Raw genomic sequence first — 17,459 nt, 5'->3', positions numbered from 1 at the left:
TCACAACTCTTGAGATCATGACCTGAGCTGAAATAGTAGGCCCCTTAACCAACTGAGTCACCCAGTTACCTTTCGTCTTCACATTGTTGGTTTTACTTCCCAAATCTCTCTTGAGCATCTCCCCAGCTTTCCATCATCATCCATCAGACCCTTGCAATTTCAAGCTTGTCGTATTGCCATAAACTGTTATAGTGAAGGGGAGCATTATAGAATATCGATAAACAGCATGACTTGTGAACTGGACTCTCTGGGTTTGAATCTTATCTCCGCTACTTACTAGCTTTGTATTGAGTGAATCACTTCCCTGTGCCTTTATTTCCTCACCTTTAAAATGGGTATGATAGTACATTGGGTAGTTACAAGGACTAAATGAATTCATATACATAAAGCACCAAAATAAATGGAAAGCTCTTAGAATAATATCTGTCACACATTAAATGCTCAATAAATGTTAGCTATAATAAGAATTTTGTACTGTCTTTTCAGTCTTTAGTCTCTCCTCATCCAATCCTGTAAGTCTGATCATGTCACACCCCTACCAGAAAGATGCAAATAGACCCTCATCACCTTCAAGATAAAATTTAAAAAATCTCTAGTCTTTGCCTACCTCTCCAACCTCTTTGGAATTGCTTGCTGCTTCCCCCAAGACACTCCAAATTATATTTTTGTGGACAGATGATGTTCTCTTAATCTTATAAAAAGTACGAATAAAAGCATTATAAGAAAACATTGACATTTTTTATTGATCTATACTTAATCTAAGTAAAGACAGTGTGTTTGCTATGCAAATGCAGCTTTGAGGCAAGTTCCCTAGGTACTCCCCTTCTCCAGCTCTAACCAGATTGATGCCCCTTTCTCTCTTACATAGAATTATGAAACAGCAGCCGTTTCAGCTGAGACCTAAAGGAGAAGGAAACAGCACTGCGGAGAAAGGGGAAGTGTTCTGGGCAACGGAAATGGTGTATACTTGGACGCTCTGGTCTAGGAAGAGTTTGCTATATTCTAGCAACTGAAAGGCCTGTGTGGCTGAATGGTGGTGAGCGAGAAGGTAAATATAACAGATGGATGGAGAGATGGGCAGGATTCAGGTCTTGTAGGGTCTTATAGGCCATAATAGAATTTGGATTTTACTTCACAATTTGTTATGTAGAGGTTATATAGGAGAGTGACATAGTAGAGATTTTACTAAAATCACTTGGACTGTTGTGCAGAGAATGCATTGGCAGGGGTGGGGGCACAAGTGGAAGCAGAGAGGCCAGTCGGGAAGCTGCTATTGTGTAGTACAGCAGGAGATGGTGATGGCTTGCAATAGGGTGGTGGCTTTGGAGATAGAGTCATTGATGGACCCACCAGAGGAATGTGGGGGGTAAGGGAAAGAGAAAGATTATGCTTACATTACTGGTTTGCAAGTACAGTAGGCTGTTTGTTAAGATGTAGAATCTATGGGTGCCTGGGTGGCTCCGTCTGTTAAGCATCTGCCTTTGGCTCAGGTCATGATCCCAGAGTCCTGGAATCAAGCCCTGAGTCTGGCTCTTGGCTCGGTGGGGAGCCTGCTTCTTCCTCTCCTTGCTCATGCTCTCTGTCACTATCCCTGTCTCTGTCTCTGTGTCTCTCTCAAATAAATAAATAAAATCTTAAAAAATATGTAGAAGACTAATAACGATGAAGGAAACAGATCTGGGGAGTGAGACCCAAAGTTCATTTGAGTACTTTTGTGGTTTGAAAGCAAGGTACCTAAGTACAGATAGTAAGTATGTAATTGGCTATAAGAGTTGTGAAAGATAATTAGCTAAGGGCCTTTGATTTCAACTATAGCCATTAGTGATTATCAGTAAATATAGTTTTATCCCTAATGTTTATATATTAACTGATTAAACATTTCACAAAGAAGACCCAGGCTCAGCCAAAACTTGCAAATAGTAACAACTGTGATTTTACTATAAATTTATGATGTTGCATACTCTGCAGCATCGAACCTAGTCCTTGAACAATAATAAGGGATTCAGTGTTTTTTAAATTCATGATTAAATAAAGCCATAATAGTTCCATGCTATTCATTCTCATAAAAGATGTATAATAATAATTATTTGTACAGGCAGAGATATTGTGGATCCGGTTCCTGACCACTGCAATAAGCTGAATACTGCAGCAAAGTGAATCAAATGAATTTTTTGGTTTCTCAGTGCATATAAGTTTTCACGCTATACTTTAGTTTATTAAGCATACAGATAGCATTATATCTAAAAATGTAAATACCTTAATTAAAAAACACTTTGTGCCATGGGCAGCCCCGGTGGCTCAGTGGTTTAGTGCCACCTTCAGCCTAGGGCGTGATCCTGGAGATCCAGGATCGAGTCCCATGTCAGGCTCCCTGCATGGAGCCTGCTTCTCCCTCTGCCTGTGTCTCTGCCTCTCTCTCTCTCTCTCTCTGTGTCTCTCATGAATAAATAAATAAAATCTTTAAAAAAAAACACTTTGTGCTAAAACATCATCTGAGCTTTCAGTGAGTCATAAGCTTTTTGCTGGTGAAGGGTCTTGCCTTGATGTTGATGGTTGCTAATTGATCAGGGTGGTGGTTGATGAAGGTTGGGGTGGCTATGGTGGTTTCCCAAAATAAGAGAACAGTGAAATTTTCTGCATCGATTGACTTTCATAAATGATTTCTCTGTAGCATGTGATGCTGTTTGATAGCATTTTATTCACAGCAGAACTTTCAAAATTGGAGTCAATCCTCTCAAACTCTGCCCCTGCTTTATCAGTTAAGTTGATGTAATGTTCTAAATCATTTGTTGTAATATCAACAATCTTCACAGCGTCTTCCTCAGGAATAGTTTCCATCTCAAGAAACCATCAGTCACTGATCACCATAACAAATAACAATAATGAAAAAGTTTGAAATGCTGCCATGAATTTCCAAAATGTGACACAGAGATATTAAGTGAGCAGATGCTATTGGAAAAACAATGCCAATAGACTTGCCCAACACAGGGATGCCTCAAACTTTCAATCTGTAAGAATATAATATATGCCAAGTGCGATAAAGTGAAGCACAATACAAACAAACTGTGCCTGTACATAATTTTAGAATTTGTAGGGTGCTTGCTATGGTGTGAGTTTGTATGTTGAAATTCTCATCTCCAAGGTGATGGTATTAAGAAGTGGGGCAGTTTAGAGGTAATTAGGTCTTGAGGGTAGGGCTTTCATGAATTAGTTAAATGACTTTATAAGAGACTTAGAGAGTTCCTTTGCCCCTTCTGCCATGTGAGGCTACAGCAAGAAGGCACTGGCTATGAATCAGGAAGAGGGCTTTCATCCAGTCAGGCTGGCAACTTGATCTTGCACTACTAGCCTCCAAAACTGTGAGAAATAAATTTCTATTGTTTATAAGCCATCCAATCTGTGGTATTTTCATTATAGTGGCCTGAACAGATGAAGTGCTTTTACCTTCATTGTGCCATTTTAATTAAGCATTTTATTAAACTTTTAATTTTGAGATAATTGTAGGTTTGCATACAAATTGTAAGAAAAAATACAGAGATGCTATGTATCTTTTACCTAGTTTACCCTATTGGTAACATCTTACAAAACTCTAATACAATATTACAACCAGGATATTAATACTGAGATACAGTCAAGACACAGAAAAATTCCTTCAGGGCAAGGATCAGTCATATTGCCCTTTTTTAGCACATCCGCTTCCCTCCCATCACAGCCTCCTTAACCCTTGGCAACCACTAATCTCTCCATTTCTATAATTCTGTCATTTCAAGAATGTTCTATAAGTAGAATCATACAGGATGCAACTTCTTGGGATTGGATTTTCGCACTGGAAATTCATTCAGATTATTGTGTATATCAATAGTTTCTTCTTTTTTTGTTTTTTTAAGTGTACAATTTGGTGGTTCTTAGTATACTCACATAGTTGTGCCACCACCGCCACAATAAATTTTAGAAGTTTTGTCACCCCAAAAACAAACCTTGTACCATCTTTAGCAATCACCCTCTGTGATATAATAGGAAATATATTTGGCTTTGCCCCTGGATCTTGGCCAAAAGCTCCCAACACCCTTGGAATTTTCTGAGTGATAGAAGTGGTTTTTATCATTCTTAAGGAGCCCTTTTCATCACACCTGAGTTTATATTAATGAGGTGACTTCTCAAAGCCCCTAAGTACCCTAAGGGTGGGGGCTAGTTACCAGGGAACCAACCATAATTAATGTCAGGCCCCTGCCCTTACATCAAGGAGGGGAGAGGGGCTGGAGACCAGAGTTTACTGATTGGAAATCTTTCTTCTTTTTCTAATATAGACATTTAGTGTTATAAATCTCCTTCAAGTGCTGCTTTCTCAACATCTCACAAATTTTCATATTCTGTTTTAAAATTATCTTCCAGTTCAAAAATTTTTATAATTTTCCATTTGATTTCTTCTTTGCTTTCCTGGGTTATTTAGCAATGTGCTGTTTGGTTTCCAAATATTCTTTCTGTTATTGGCTTCTAGTTTAATTGTAATTAGAGAACATACTTTTTATAATGTAAATTTCTTACAATAAATACATTGAGATTTGTTTTATGGCTCAAAATAAAGTATATACAGGTAAATGTTCTATGTGCATTTGAAATACATGTATATTCTTTTTTAAAGATTTATTTATTTATTTATTTGAGAGAGAGATCGAGAGCAAATTAGCATACAGAGGGAGAGTGTGATGGAGGGAGAGAAGCAAATTTACTGCTGAACAGGGGGCTCGATGTGGAGCTCCATCCCAGGATCCTGGGATCATGACCTGAGCTGAAGGCAGAGGCTTAACTGACTGAACCATCCAGGCACCCCTATATGTGTATTCTATTGTTGGTTGGAGTGTTGTAGAAATGTCAATTGTTTAGTTGGTTGATAGGTCAAACTGGCATGGCACTCAGTCATATGACCACAAGGAAATAAATCTCAAAGTTACAAAGATTTTTTTTTGTGTTTAATTCTAAAAGTTTTGTAGTTTTAACTATTACTTCGACTCTGATCCATTTCGAGTTCACTTTTTGTGTGTGGTGTGAGATAAAGGTCTAAATGTATCTTTTGCTTATGGATATCCAATTGTCCTAGCAGTATTTGTTGAAAGAACTGTCATTTCCACATTGAATGGTTTGGTACCTTGTCAGAAATCCGTTGACCCTAAGGGTTCATTTTGGAATCTCCATTCTGTTGCATTGATCTATATTTCTATCTTCCTGTTAGTATCACACTGTCTCAATAACTGACTTTATAGGGAGTTTTGAAATATGGAGGCTAAAATTCTCCTATTGACTCTCTTTCAAAGTTATTCTGTTATTTTGGATCCTTTGCATTTCCATATACATTTTATTATTATTATTATTTTTAAAGATTTTATTTATTTATTCATAGACACACACAGGGAGAAAGGCAGAGACACAGGCAGAGGGAGAAGCAGGCTCCATGCAGGGAGCCCGACGCGGGACCCAATCCCGGGTCTCTAGGATCACACCCCAGGCTGCAGGCAGCGCCAAACTGCTGCGCCACCAGGGCTGCCCTCCATATACATTTTAGGATTAGCTGGTTAATTTCTTTTTTTTCAGCTTGTTAATTTCTACAAAAAAAATGCTAGAATTTTTATAGGGATCTCATTTAATTTATAGAATCAGTTCATGATATGGAATTTTTCTCCATTTATATAGATCTTTAATTCCCCTCAGCAATTTTTATAGTCTTTTATGTATGTTTTACACTTTTTGGCTAAACTTATTTTTAAGTGTTTTATTCTCTTTGATGCTATTGTGAATAGAATTATTTTCATTTCATTTTCAGTTTTTCATTGCTAGTATATAGAAATACAATTTATTTTTATATTGATCTTCTATCTCACATTCTTGCCAAACTCACTTATCAGACTAGTAGTTTTTTTGTGGATTTCATCTGACTTTTTATACTGGTGATTGTCATCTCTCAAAAAAGCCAGTTTTACTTTCTCCTTCCCAATCTGGATGCTTTTCATTTCTTTTCCTTTCCTGATTGCACTGGTTTAATAATCTCCAGTTTTGTGCTTAATTCAAGTGGCAAGAGTGGGCATCCTTGATTTGTTTCCAATCAAAGGGGGGAGCATTCACTCTCTCACCGTTGATACTATGATAATGCTATGATGTGAGCTATGGACTTCTCATGTCTGTTATCAGTTTGAGAAATTTACCCTCTATTCTGACTTCATTGAGAATTTTTAAATTATGTTAAAATATAAACAACATAAAATTTATCATTTAAGCCATTTTTAAGTGTACATTTCAGTGGCATAAAATACATTTACATTGCTGCACATTCATTACCTGCGGCAACCTCCAGAACTGTATCATTTTCCCAAACTGAAACTCTTTATCTGTTAAACAATAACTCCCTGCTTTTCCTCCTCCCAGCCCCTGACAACCACTATTATAGTTGCTGTCTCTAATTTTGACTACTCTAGGTACCTCATATAAGTGGACTCATATACTTGTCTCTTTGTGACTGGTTTATTTCCACTTAGCAGAATGTCTTTCATGGTTTATCTATATTGTAGCATGTGTCAGAATTTCCTTCTTTATATGACTGAATAATGTTCCATTGCGTATATATATACCATATTTTGTTTATCCATTCATCTGTTATTGGGCACTTGGGTTGTTGCCACCTGTCTTAGTCCATTTGGGCTGCTGTAACAAAATGGCACAGACTTAGTAGCCTATAAACAGACATTCAGGCCACTGCACCACCTTTTGACTATTGTGAATAATGCTGCTGTGAACATTGGTGTACAAGTATCTGTTGGAGTCCCTGCTTTCAATTCTTTTTGGCATATACACAGAAGTGGAATTGCTGGATTATACAGTAATTCTACCTTTAATTTTTAATTTTTTGAGGAATTGCCGTATCATTTTCTGTGGCAGCTGCACCAGTTTACATTCTCAGCAGCAATGCACAAGCATTCCAATTTCCCTACATCCTTTCTAATACTCTTTGTCCTTCCTTCCTTCCTTCTTTTTTTATTTATTTATTTATGATAGTCACAGAGAGAGAGAGAGGGAGAGGCAGGGACATAGGCAGATGGAGAAGCAGGCTCCATGCACCGGGAGCCCGACGTGGGATTCGATCCCGGGTCTCCAGGATCGCGCCCTGGGCCAAAGGCAGGCGCTAAACCACTGCACCACCCAGGGATCCCCCTTCCTTCCTTCCTAATAGCTATCCTAATGGGTGTGAAGTTGTTCTATGCCCGGGTCTTAATTGATAAATGTTACTGAGTGGCAACATGGAGAGATAAATGCCATTGAAAGAAAAGTTTAATGTTACTTGCAGTTCCTCTAGAAACAAGAGGCAATATTCCTTTGCCTTTGTCATCCTGGGGTCAAGTATCAGGCAACTAGAGACCATCCCTGTAATTTAGAGCCTGCCAAAATTATTCACACTAGCCAATCCTAAACTGTTTATGCTACCCTGTCTCACCTTTCCCACAGAAATCCCAATTAAGTCAGTGGCCTAAACCTATCCCTCCTTTATCACACAGTCATCTTTATAAATTAAGACCTGGACATAGAACAATTTGGTACAGTAAGCTATGTAGGGGGCTTGGTTCCAGACTGCTCTTGGCTTACTGACTAGCTTTACCAAACATTGAGCACTACTGGCAAAGGCATGGCTAGCTTTTGGCATGCTGGCACTCTGGATGCCACTGCTTCATGATATATCTGCTGAATACTGCCATGACCTTCCAGCTAAAACAAAGAGGACCTTGAAGGCATGAGCATTTCATGGCATTCCTCATTTAGTCTCAGATGCTGAAGTCTTGGTTGGTGGTTGCCAATTCACTAGTTATCAACTTACCTTGGACAGCTTGGTCCACTGGGCCAAATCTGATTTCCCTGGTTTGACATACTTAGGTTCCAAAAGAAAAAAGGGGGGAGGGAGTTTAGCTACCTAGGCACACAGGCCATTTTAAAAGGAAAAAGCTTAATGGGGACAAGGATGGTGCCAATAAGAGGTTGCTTATGGGCTTGAGGTCCCTTTTCTCTCCCCTCTTTCCCTCTTATCAACTGGAGACAAAAACTAAAGACTATGGATTCAGGTGGCTGCAAGCCTAAAACAGAGGGGGGAAAAGACTGCAGTTTTAGGCAGATATAAGCTCAAGGGGGAAAGGAGGAACTTTAAACCTTATGTACTAAGCAAATGCAGGTCTAACAAACATAATGCTAGCCCTAGATTACTTATTAATTTAATTTAATTTTAAAATATTTTTATTTGGGCACCTAAGTGGCTCAGCTGTTGAGCATCTGCATTCAGCTCAGGGTGTGATCCCATGGTCCTGGGATCGAGTCCCACATCAGGCTCTCTGTCTTATTTATTTATTCATGAGAGACACACAGAGAGAGGAGAAAGGAAGAGACAGAGGCAGAGGAAGAAGCAGGCTCCCTGCAGAGAGCCTGATGTGGGACTCGATCCCAGGACTCCAAGATCACGACCTGAGTCGAAGGCAGATGCTCAACTGCTGAGCCACCCAGGTGCCCCTATTTTATTTTAAAGATGTATTTATTGATTGAAAGAGAAAAGGCAGGGGTGCGGGGCAGAGGGAGAGGGAGAGAGAGACTCTCAAGCAGACTCCATGCCCAGCAGGGAACCAGATGTGAGACTCAGTCTTACAACCCTGAGATCATGATCTGGGCTGAAATCATGAGTTGGGTGTTTAAACCGACTGAGCCTCCCAATCGCCCCAGCCCTAAATTACCTACTGATTTTAAAACAAACTTCAAGATATAAGGGGAGAAAATTAAATGTAATTAAGTAATTATGTGTACATATATAAGATTTTAATATTAATATATAATAGATTAATTATATATATGCATATATGAAATATATATATAACTAAATTAAAACAAAGCCCCAAATTGATCCAGTTGGAAATCCAAAATTTATATACTAAAGAATTTATATAACTAAATGATAGAAAGACTGCTGATTGGCTATTGTGCCTCTACAACCTTTGTTCTAATTTAACTTTAACATTTGCTGAAATACATCAATTGATAAGACTTTTATGGACTGAATCAAGATGGGGCTCAAATTATAGCTGTGTCTTGGAATCCCACTAAACTTAAGCATTGTGTCCACTATAATCTTAAGAAGATAACTAAATATAAAGTGAAGAAAAAAATTGGTTTGCCTCACTCTAATTACAGCCTTGCCTAAGTTATCAAAATTATAATACCCATTGACCTAAAATATTCCATTTGAACATACATGCTCTGACACAATAAATAGTAAATTAAAATTAAAGTAGGTCTTTAAAGGTGGCTCAGTTAAGTGGCTACCTTCAGCTCAGGTTGTGATTCCAGGGTCCTGGAATTGAGCCCCACATAGGGCTTCCTGTTCTTCCAGGAGCCTGTTTCTCCCTCTCCTTCTTCCCCTCCCCCCTGCTTGTGTCTCTCTTGCTACCTCTCTCTCTCTCTCTCTCTCTCTCTCTCAAATAAATAAATAAAATCTTAAAAAAATAAAGTAGGTCTTTGAGACTTACAAATTGGCTTAATGAAATGGGACTCCATAGACCTCCCAGTTAAAATAGTTAACCTAGCCCAATATAAATTAAAACGGGGGGAATCGAGGATTAAAACTCACTATATAAAACCTAATTAATAAAGAGGTGATTATCTTCACTGCCTCTTCTTGACAGTCCAATTTTGCCTGTTCCTATATATAAAGAAAATTAAAAAAAAAAACTTGTGTGTTTGCAGGTAGTCCTCATGGTAGATCGCTATGATCTTTATGCTGTGGTCCCATCCATCAAGGCCCCCCACATCAGACATCCAATATTATTAAATTACTGATTTTGTTCAGTGAGCAACTGGTAAATATTTTGCTTTTATAGATTTGGCTACCATTTTCTGTTCAGTATCTATTTCAGCAGCCTCTCAACTGCAGTTTTCATTTACCTCTGAAGGGACACAATCTACCTCCAAGCTACCTATGGTGCACCTCAACCGATACACCATTATGCAGTCTTTACAGACAAGATCTTAACTACATCCACCTTCCTATAGGAACACAGGTATGACATTACATTGATAACTCTCCTCCAAGGAGATTCATTAAACATACTCACTAAAGGCATACCAATCCAAGATCTTTTTGTCCATCTTGGGTTCTGATGACAATTATTCCTCATTTACAAATTTTGTTCCCAAATTAAAATCCACCGACCTTCTTGTCAGTTACTTTTCCACACCATCCCCCCCCCCCCCCCGACCACAACCCAGCTCCTTCACCAAAAGCACTTTGGCGGTGACTTTTCATACCTGCTGGAGTCTGGGCTGCTTCTGATGGCTGGCTATGAGTTGACCAAGGGCTTCAGGTGCAAGAAACTGCCTCCCTCAAATCTTACACTATACACCATTAAAACAAACAACAACAAAAATGACTTGCTATTTACTGGGCTTTCCTGAAAATAGAGGCTTTCATAGATTCTGAGCCTTGATCCTACATACTCCGCTGCCCAGTGTCCTTCGAGTCATGGAAACAGCACTCCACAAACTGGGCACAGCTACAGAGGCCTTCTTAAAATAGGATGCAACAGGGGTGCCTGGGTGGCTCAGTTGAGTAAGCATCTGCCTTTGGCTCAAATCATGATCCCAGGGTCCTGGGATCACCCCCACATTGGGCTCCTGGCTCAGTGGGGGGCCTGCTTCTCCCTCTTCCCCCCTCTCTCTTCCCCCTGCCTTTCCTCCCTGCGTGCTTTCTTGCTCTCTCTCTCAAATAAATAAATAAAATCTAAAAAACAAAACAAAAACAAAAAACAAAATAAGATGCAACCACATCTGAGCCCTCTGACATATTCTACTTGCAAGAGGGATAGCTTTTCCTGTCTTCAGTCCTTTGCCAGATGCCAAGGTTCTAGAAGTCAGTTCTCCTCTGGACACTTGGATACCTCAGAAACCCCCAGGGATTAACTGAGTGATCAACAATAGAGTTCATAGACTATGCCAGTAGCACTGCTGTCATACATGATTGAGTTAAGTGAAATGTTGCTGCTTCCCATCCTTTAGCCGGGATATTCTATATAAAGGATGGGACCCAAAAAAAACAACACACTTAGCCAAACTTCAGGTAGTCATCTTAACACAGGATTCCCTAGCCAACAAATGGTACCATCTTTACATTTATTGTCAACTGATGACCATTGCCTTAAAATGGTCTCTTTCAGGTTAAAGAACTCTGGGAATCTCTTGCCTCATGGATACCCAAAATATGGAAGGACTTGTCCTCTAAATGTAAGGCCTTGCCAAGACACTCATTACTTTGGGGGTTAGAAATAATAATAGTAACAAAGGTATACATTTAATTCCTCAAAATATACAATTCTTGGCTCTTGGAAAAGACTCTCAATAGAACTTCCATGTCCCTAGTAGGTTCCAAGTAGCCTGTTTAAGAGACATAATGGTCTTCTCAAGAAACTTCTTTTCAAATTTCAGTCTCTATGAGTTTCTATCTTACCCTGGGCCTTAACCAATCTTTATAGATTTTTGCTCTTGCTCCATCCCATAAGAGCTGGAAGCCAGATCAAACATGCATATTCTCCTAGGACCTGTTAAATATAGATTTTCCCATAGGCAGGGCAGCTGCTCATGTGATCTATGACCTACTTGAACCTAAACTTTTACCTCAAATTATTTAATTGTAGCTACACGCCGTTCTGGTGATTGTAGTCTTATCACAAGTCTGAATACTTTTTCACTTGTTTATAATCTGGAGGCCCAACTCTCCAAGTAAGCCATTGTTTCAACCAAACATGGCAAATGCTAAGACCCACATCAACCTGAGTAGGTATCGCCTTAAAAAGGATACCCAAATTCCCTAGATGACGTTGCCCTGGCTCAGGAACTTACCACTGGAGTTGACAGCACCTCAGACAACACCACCTTAGTGCAAGACATCACCACTGCAGATGACTTCACTCCCTGTGCTGGAGATAACTTCACCCTAGGTGCCAAGACCTCCACTCAAACAGTGCACATGAACTGTCTCTCCTAATGCACAAAATGGACACAGAACATTTTTGCTTTTCTTCCTCTGATACTAGGGATCCTATTATGTTCCTAAGCTCATTGTCTGCAGAGCTCATGATCCTGCCATACTTTTTGTTCTTTGCTAAAAAAATACACTCCTATACTCCCATGTCTAAAGGGAAATCTGGTAGAGGTTACTACTGTCTGCATTTTTCTAAAAAGTAATGGAGATCATTGCTTTCCCCAGGAAACATCTGCCTCATATGAGTCAACCCCTCGACCTCCTAGGGAGAGGACTACTCACTCCAAAGTGCCTTCTACTACTCTCTTCCAGCTATCCATCACAATCTCCTGCCTTGTATCTCTGACCATGACCACCACAACCACTCCTTCCCTTTAATTACACACAAATACGACTAATCTTTACATAGACTTTCCAGTTCATACCCTCCAACGACATAATTGCCAGACCTGCCACCTTAACGCGAGCCTATTTCTAACACACTTTACAACTCCACCAAGATATTGTTAAAGACCTCCAAAGTTTCAAATCCATTCTCTTAGATGTTAGCATATAAATAAGAAACCTAATTATGGGCTGACCTATAAGGATTCATGCCTTTACTTGTGTTCCTCCTTCTTACTCCCATAATAAAATGTCTAAGCTTATTTGGGACAACTTAAGCCCTTCTCCTGAAAACCTCTATTATCGGCACCTTAAAGTTTTCTTAATATGATTTTTTAAAAATTTTTTTAAAAGATTTATTTATTTATCCATGATAGAGAGAGAGAGCGAGAGGCAGAGACACAGGCAGAGGGAGAAGCAGGCTCCATGCTGGGAGCCCAAGGCGGGACCCGATCCTGGGACTCCAGGATCGCGCCCTGGGCCAAAGGCAAGCGCCAAACCGCTGAGCAACCCAGGGATCCCCTATTTTTTTATTTTTAAATATTTTATTTATTCATGAGAGACACAGAGAGGCAGAGACATAGGCAGAGGGAGAAGCAGACTCCTCATAGGGAGCCCAATGTAGGACTCGATCCCAGGACCCGGGGATCATGCCCTGAGTGGAAGGCAGACACTCCACCACTGAGCCATCCAGGCATCCCAATATGATTTATTTTTTAAAACAGATTTATTTTTTCTAGACAGGAAGAGAGAGCAGGGGGAAGGGAAGAAAGAGAGGAAGAGATAGAATCTCCAGCAAACTACCTGCTGAGCGGGGTCATGAGCATGACCCCAAGATCATGACCTGAGTTGAAATCAAGAGTTGGATGCTTAACCATTGAGCCATCCAGCCCCCCCGCCGCCCCATCCCGTTTTTAAATTTAGTCTGATCAGGGAGGCCTGGGTGGCTCAGTAGTTGAGCGTCTGCCTTTGGCTCAGGGTGTGATCCTTTTTTTTTTTTCAGGGTATGATCTTGGTCCTGGGATCCAGTGTCACATCGGGCTCCCTGTAGAGAGCCTGCTTCTCCCTCTCCCTGTCTCTGCCTCTCTCTCTATGTCTCTCATGAATAAACAAAATCTTTAAAAAAATAAATTTAGTCTGATCATCTATTTTTATTGTACTGCTTATTTCATTTACATTTAATATAATTATTGATAACATAAATTTATTTATAACTGCCATTTTGCTGTTTTCTGTATCTCATGTATTTTTTCTCTATTTCTTCTTACATTTACTTTGTAAATTCTATTATTTCCATCTAATGTTTGCCTTGGGCTCAGTTTGCTCTACTTTCTCTAGATTCTTAAGGCAAAAACTGAGGTTATTTATTTGAGATCTTCCTTCTTTTCTCCTATAATTTCAAGCTATAGTTTTCCCTCCAAGCACTGCTTTAGCTCTATCTTACACATTGTAACACATTGTGATTTGGTTTTCATTCAGTTCAAATTTATTTTTATTTTAAAATTATTTTTAAAGATTTTATTTATTCATGAGAGACACACACACACACACACACACAGAGGCAGAGACAGAGGCATAGAGGCAGAGACATAGACAGAGGGAGAAGATGCAGGGAGCCTGTTGCAGCACTTGATCCCAGGACCCCCGAGATCAAGACCTGAGCCAAAGGCAGATAGATGCTCAACCACTGAGCAACCTAGGTGTCCCTCAAATTTCGTTTTAATTACCCTTGTGATTTATTCTTTTACCTATGGGTTATTAGAAATATATTGTTTAGGGCAGCCCCAGTGGCCCAGTGGTTTAGTGCCACCTTCGGCCTGGGGTGTGATCCTGGAGACCTAGGATCGAGTCCCACGTCGGGCTCCCTGCATGGGGCCTGCTTCTCCCTCTGCCTGTGTCTCTGCCTCTCTCTCTCTCTCTGTGTCTGTCATGAATAAATAAAAATAAAATTAAAATATTAAGAAAAGAAATATATTGTTTAATTTATAAATATTTCTGGATTTCCTAAATTTCCTTCTATTGTTGATTTCTAATGCCATTGTGGTCAGATATATACATTGCATGATTTCAATTATTTTTTAAAATTTCAATCCTTTTAAATCTATTGTAGCTTATCTAATGGCCTATCATAGGGCACAAACATAAACAATGTGGGATGTTCAATGTATATTTGAAAAAAAATTTGTGTATTCTGTTGGTGGTGGTGGAATGTCCTATAGATATAATTTAGATTAAATTTTATTGCAGTGTTATTCAGGTCTTCTTTATCCTTGCTGATTTTTTTCTCTAATTGTCCTATTAATTATTTTTACATTTTTAATTTAAATTCAATTAATTAACATATAGTATATTATTGGTTTCAGAGGTAGAGTTTAGTGATTCATCAATTGCATATAACACCTAGTGCTTATTACATCAAGAGCCCTCCTTAGTGCCCATCACTCAGTTTCCCCCAGCCACCTCCTTCTAGCAACCCTCAATTTGTTTCCTAGAGTTAAGAGTCTCTTATGGTTTGTTTCCCTCTCTGGTTTTGTCTTATTTCATTTTTCCCTCCTTTCCCCTATGATCATCTGTTTTGTTTCTTAAATTTCATGTATGAGTGAAATCCTATGATAATTCTTTCTCTGATTGACTTATTTTGCTTAGCACAATACTCTCTAGTTCCATCTACATAGTTGCAAATGGTAAGATTTCATTTTTGAGGGCTAAGTAATATTCCAGTGTGTGTGTGTGTGCGTGTATACCACATCTTTTTTTTTTAAGATTTTATTTATTTATTCATGAGAGACACACAGAGAGAGGCAGAGACAGGCAGAGAGAGAAGCAGGCTCCATGCAGGAAGCCCGATTGGGACTTGATCCTGGAACTCTGGGATCACATCCTAAGCCAAAGGCAGACACTCAACCCCAGGTGTCCCTACACTACATCATCTTCTTTATCCATTCATCTGTCAATGGACATCTGGGATCTTTCTGTACTTTGGCTATTGTGGACATTGCTGCTTGTTCTATTAATTATTGAGAGTAAGATATTAGAGACTATTCTCCCTTCAGTTCTGTCAGTTTTTGTATCATTTATGTTGGAACTCCTTTGTTAGGTGTGTATTTATAATTGCTAAGTCTCTTTATCACAATAAACTGTAATTTTTTCCTTTAACATTATTTGTGTTAAAGTCTATTTTATCTGTTATTTATTATTTGTGGTAGGCAGTATTCTAAAGATGACCCCACAAGATTCTTGTTCCCTTCTTATTCATTGAGATACTAATCTGTATATTGTTAAGAAATGATCAGTTTTCCAAATGTAATCAAAGCCCCAAGTCAGGGGTGTCTGGCTGGCTCATTCAGTAGAGCATGCAACTCTTGATCTTGGGGTAGTGAATTAAAGCCCCACATCAGACATAGAGGTTGCTTAAAACATAAAAAAAATATTTGAAAAGCCCCAAGTCAGTTAATCTTATACAAAGATTGTCTAGGTAGGCCTGACCTAATCAGGCGAACCCTTTAAGACGTTTTTTTTCCTGGCTGGTGCTGAATTAAGTTGACAAAGATTCAATGCACAAGAAGAATTTGAAATTCTATTGCTTGCTTAAAGATAGTAGGGACAATGTATCAAGGAAATGGGGACCTTAATTTTATGGCTGCCAGGAATGGAATTTCTGCCAACAACATGAACTTGGAAACAGAGTCTTTGAACTTGGAAACAGATGCTTTAGTTAGTTTAGAAGCAGATTATTCCCTAGGGATTCTAGATAAGAAGCCAGCCTGTCCAATACCTTGATTTTTGCTTTTTGAGTCCTTAAGCAGAGAACTTGCCTGGTCTTATGACCTGCAGAACTGTAAACTAATAAATGGTTATTCTTCCAAGCTGCTAAATTTGTGACCATTTGTTACACAGCAATAGCAGACTAATGGGTTGGGATAGCTGTTCCAGCTCTCTTATGGTTACTTACAGTTTGCACAGTATATCATTTTCCATCCTTTCAAACTATCTGTGCCTTGAATCTAAAGTGTCTCTTCTAGACAGCATACAGTTAGGTCCCTTTTTAAAGTGAATTCCCAGCCCAGCATGGAGCCCAATGTGGGGCCTGAACTCATGACCCTAAGATCAAGACCTGAGCTGAAATTGAGAGTCGAATGCTTAACTGATTGAGCCACCCGGGCACCCCAGGTCCCCTTTTTAAATCTATCTGATCATCTATTTTTATTTTAATGCTTATTTCATTTATATTTCATATAATTATTGATTATAATATAAATGTAATTTTAACTGCCATTTTGCTATTTCCTATGTCTCATGTACTTTTTCTTCTTGATTTCTTCCTTACTGCCTACTTTTGCATTAAATAGATGTTTTCTAGTGTGCCATCTTATTTCCCTTTATTGACTCTATTTGTTGAATTATTTTCTTAGTGGTCGATCTGGGGATTACAATATACATTTTAAACCAAAAACAATATACTTCACATTAATCCTAACTTATTTCCGGTAGCGTACAGAAATGCTTTAATATTGCTCCCTTTCCTCTCTCTTCCTTTGTGCTATTATCATATTTGTTACACCTTTATATATTCTAAACCTGCCAATATTTTAATAATTATTGTTTTATGCAGATGGCTTTTAAATCAGTTGTGAGAAGTAAAGAAAAATATGTTTACATTGTATTTTATGTTTTCCTATGTAATTACCTTTATTGATGCTCTATTTCTTTGTGTGGATTCAAGTTACAATTTCTCTTCAGCCTGATGAACTTCCTTTTTTTTTTTTAATTTCTTGTAAGGCAGATCTGATAGTAATTAGTTCTCCTGGGCTTCTCCCCCTGCACTGGGAATGTCTTTTTCTGTGGGGCCTTCATTCTTTATTTTTTTTTAAAGATTTTATTTATTTATTCATGAGACACACACACACACACACACACACACACACACATACACGCAGAAGCAGAGACACAGGCAGAGGGAGAAGCAGGCTCCATGCAGGGAGCCCGACGCGGGACTGGATCCCGGGACTCCAGGATCACGCCA

The sequence above is a fragment of the Vulpes lagopus genome, chromosome X (assembly GCF_018345385.1).
Source record: "Vulpes lagopus strain Blue_001 chromosome X, ASM1834538v1, whole genome shotgun sequence".
Lineage (NCBI taxonomy): Eukaryota > Metazoa > Chordata > Mammalia > Carnivora > Canidae > Vulpes > Vulpes lagopus.
This window is presented reverse-complemented; position numbering follows the sequence as displayed.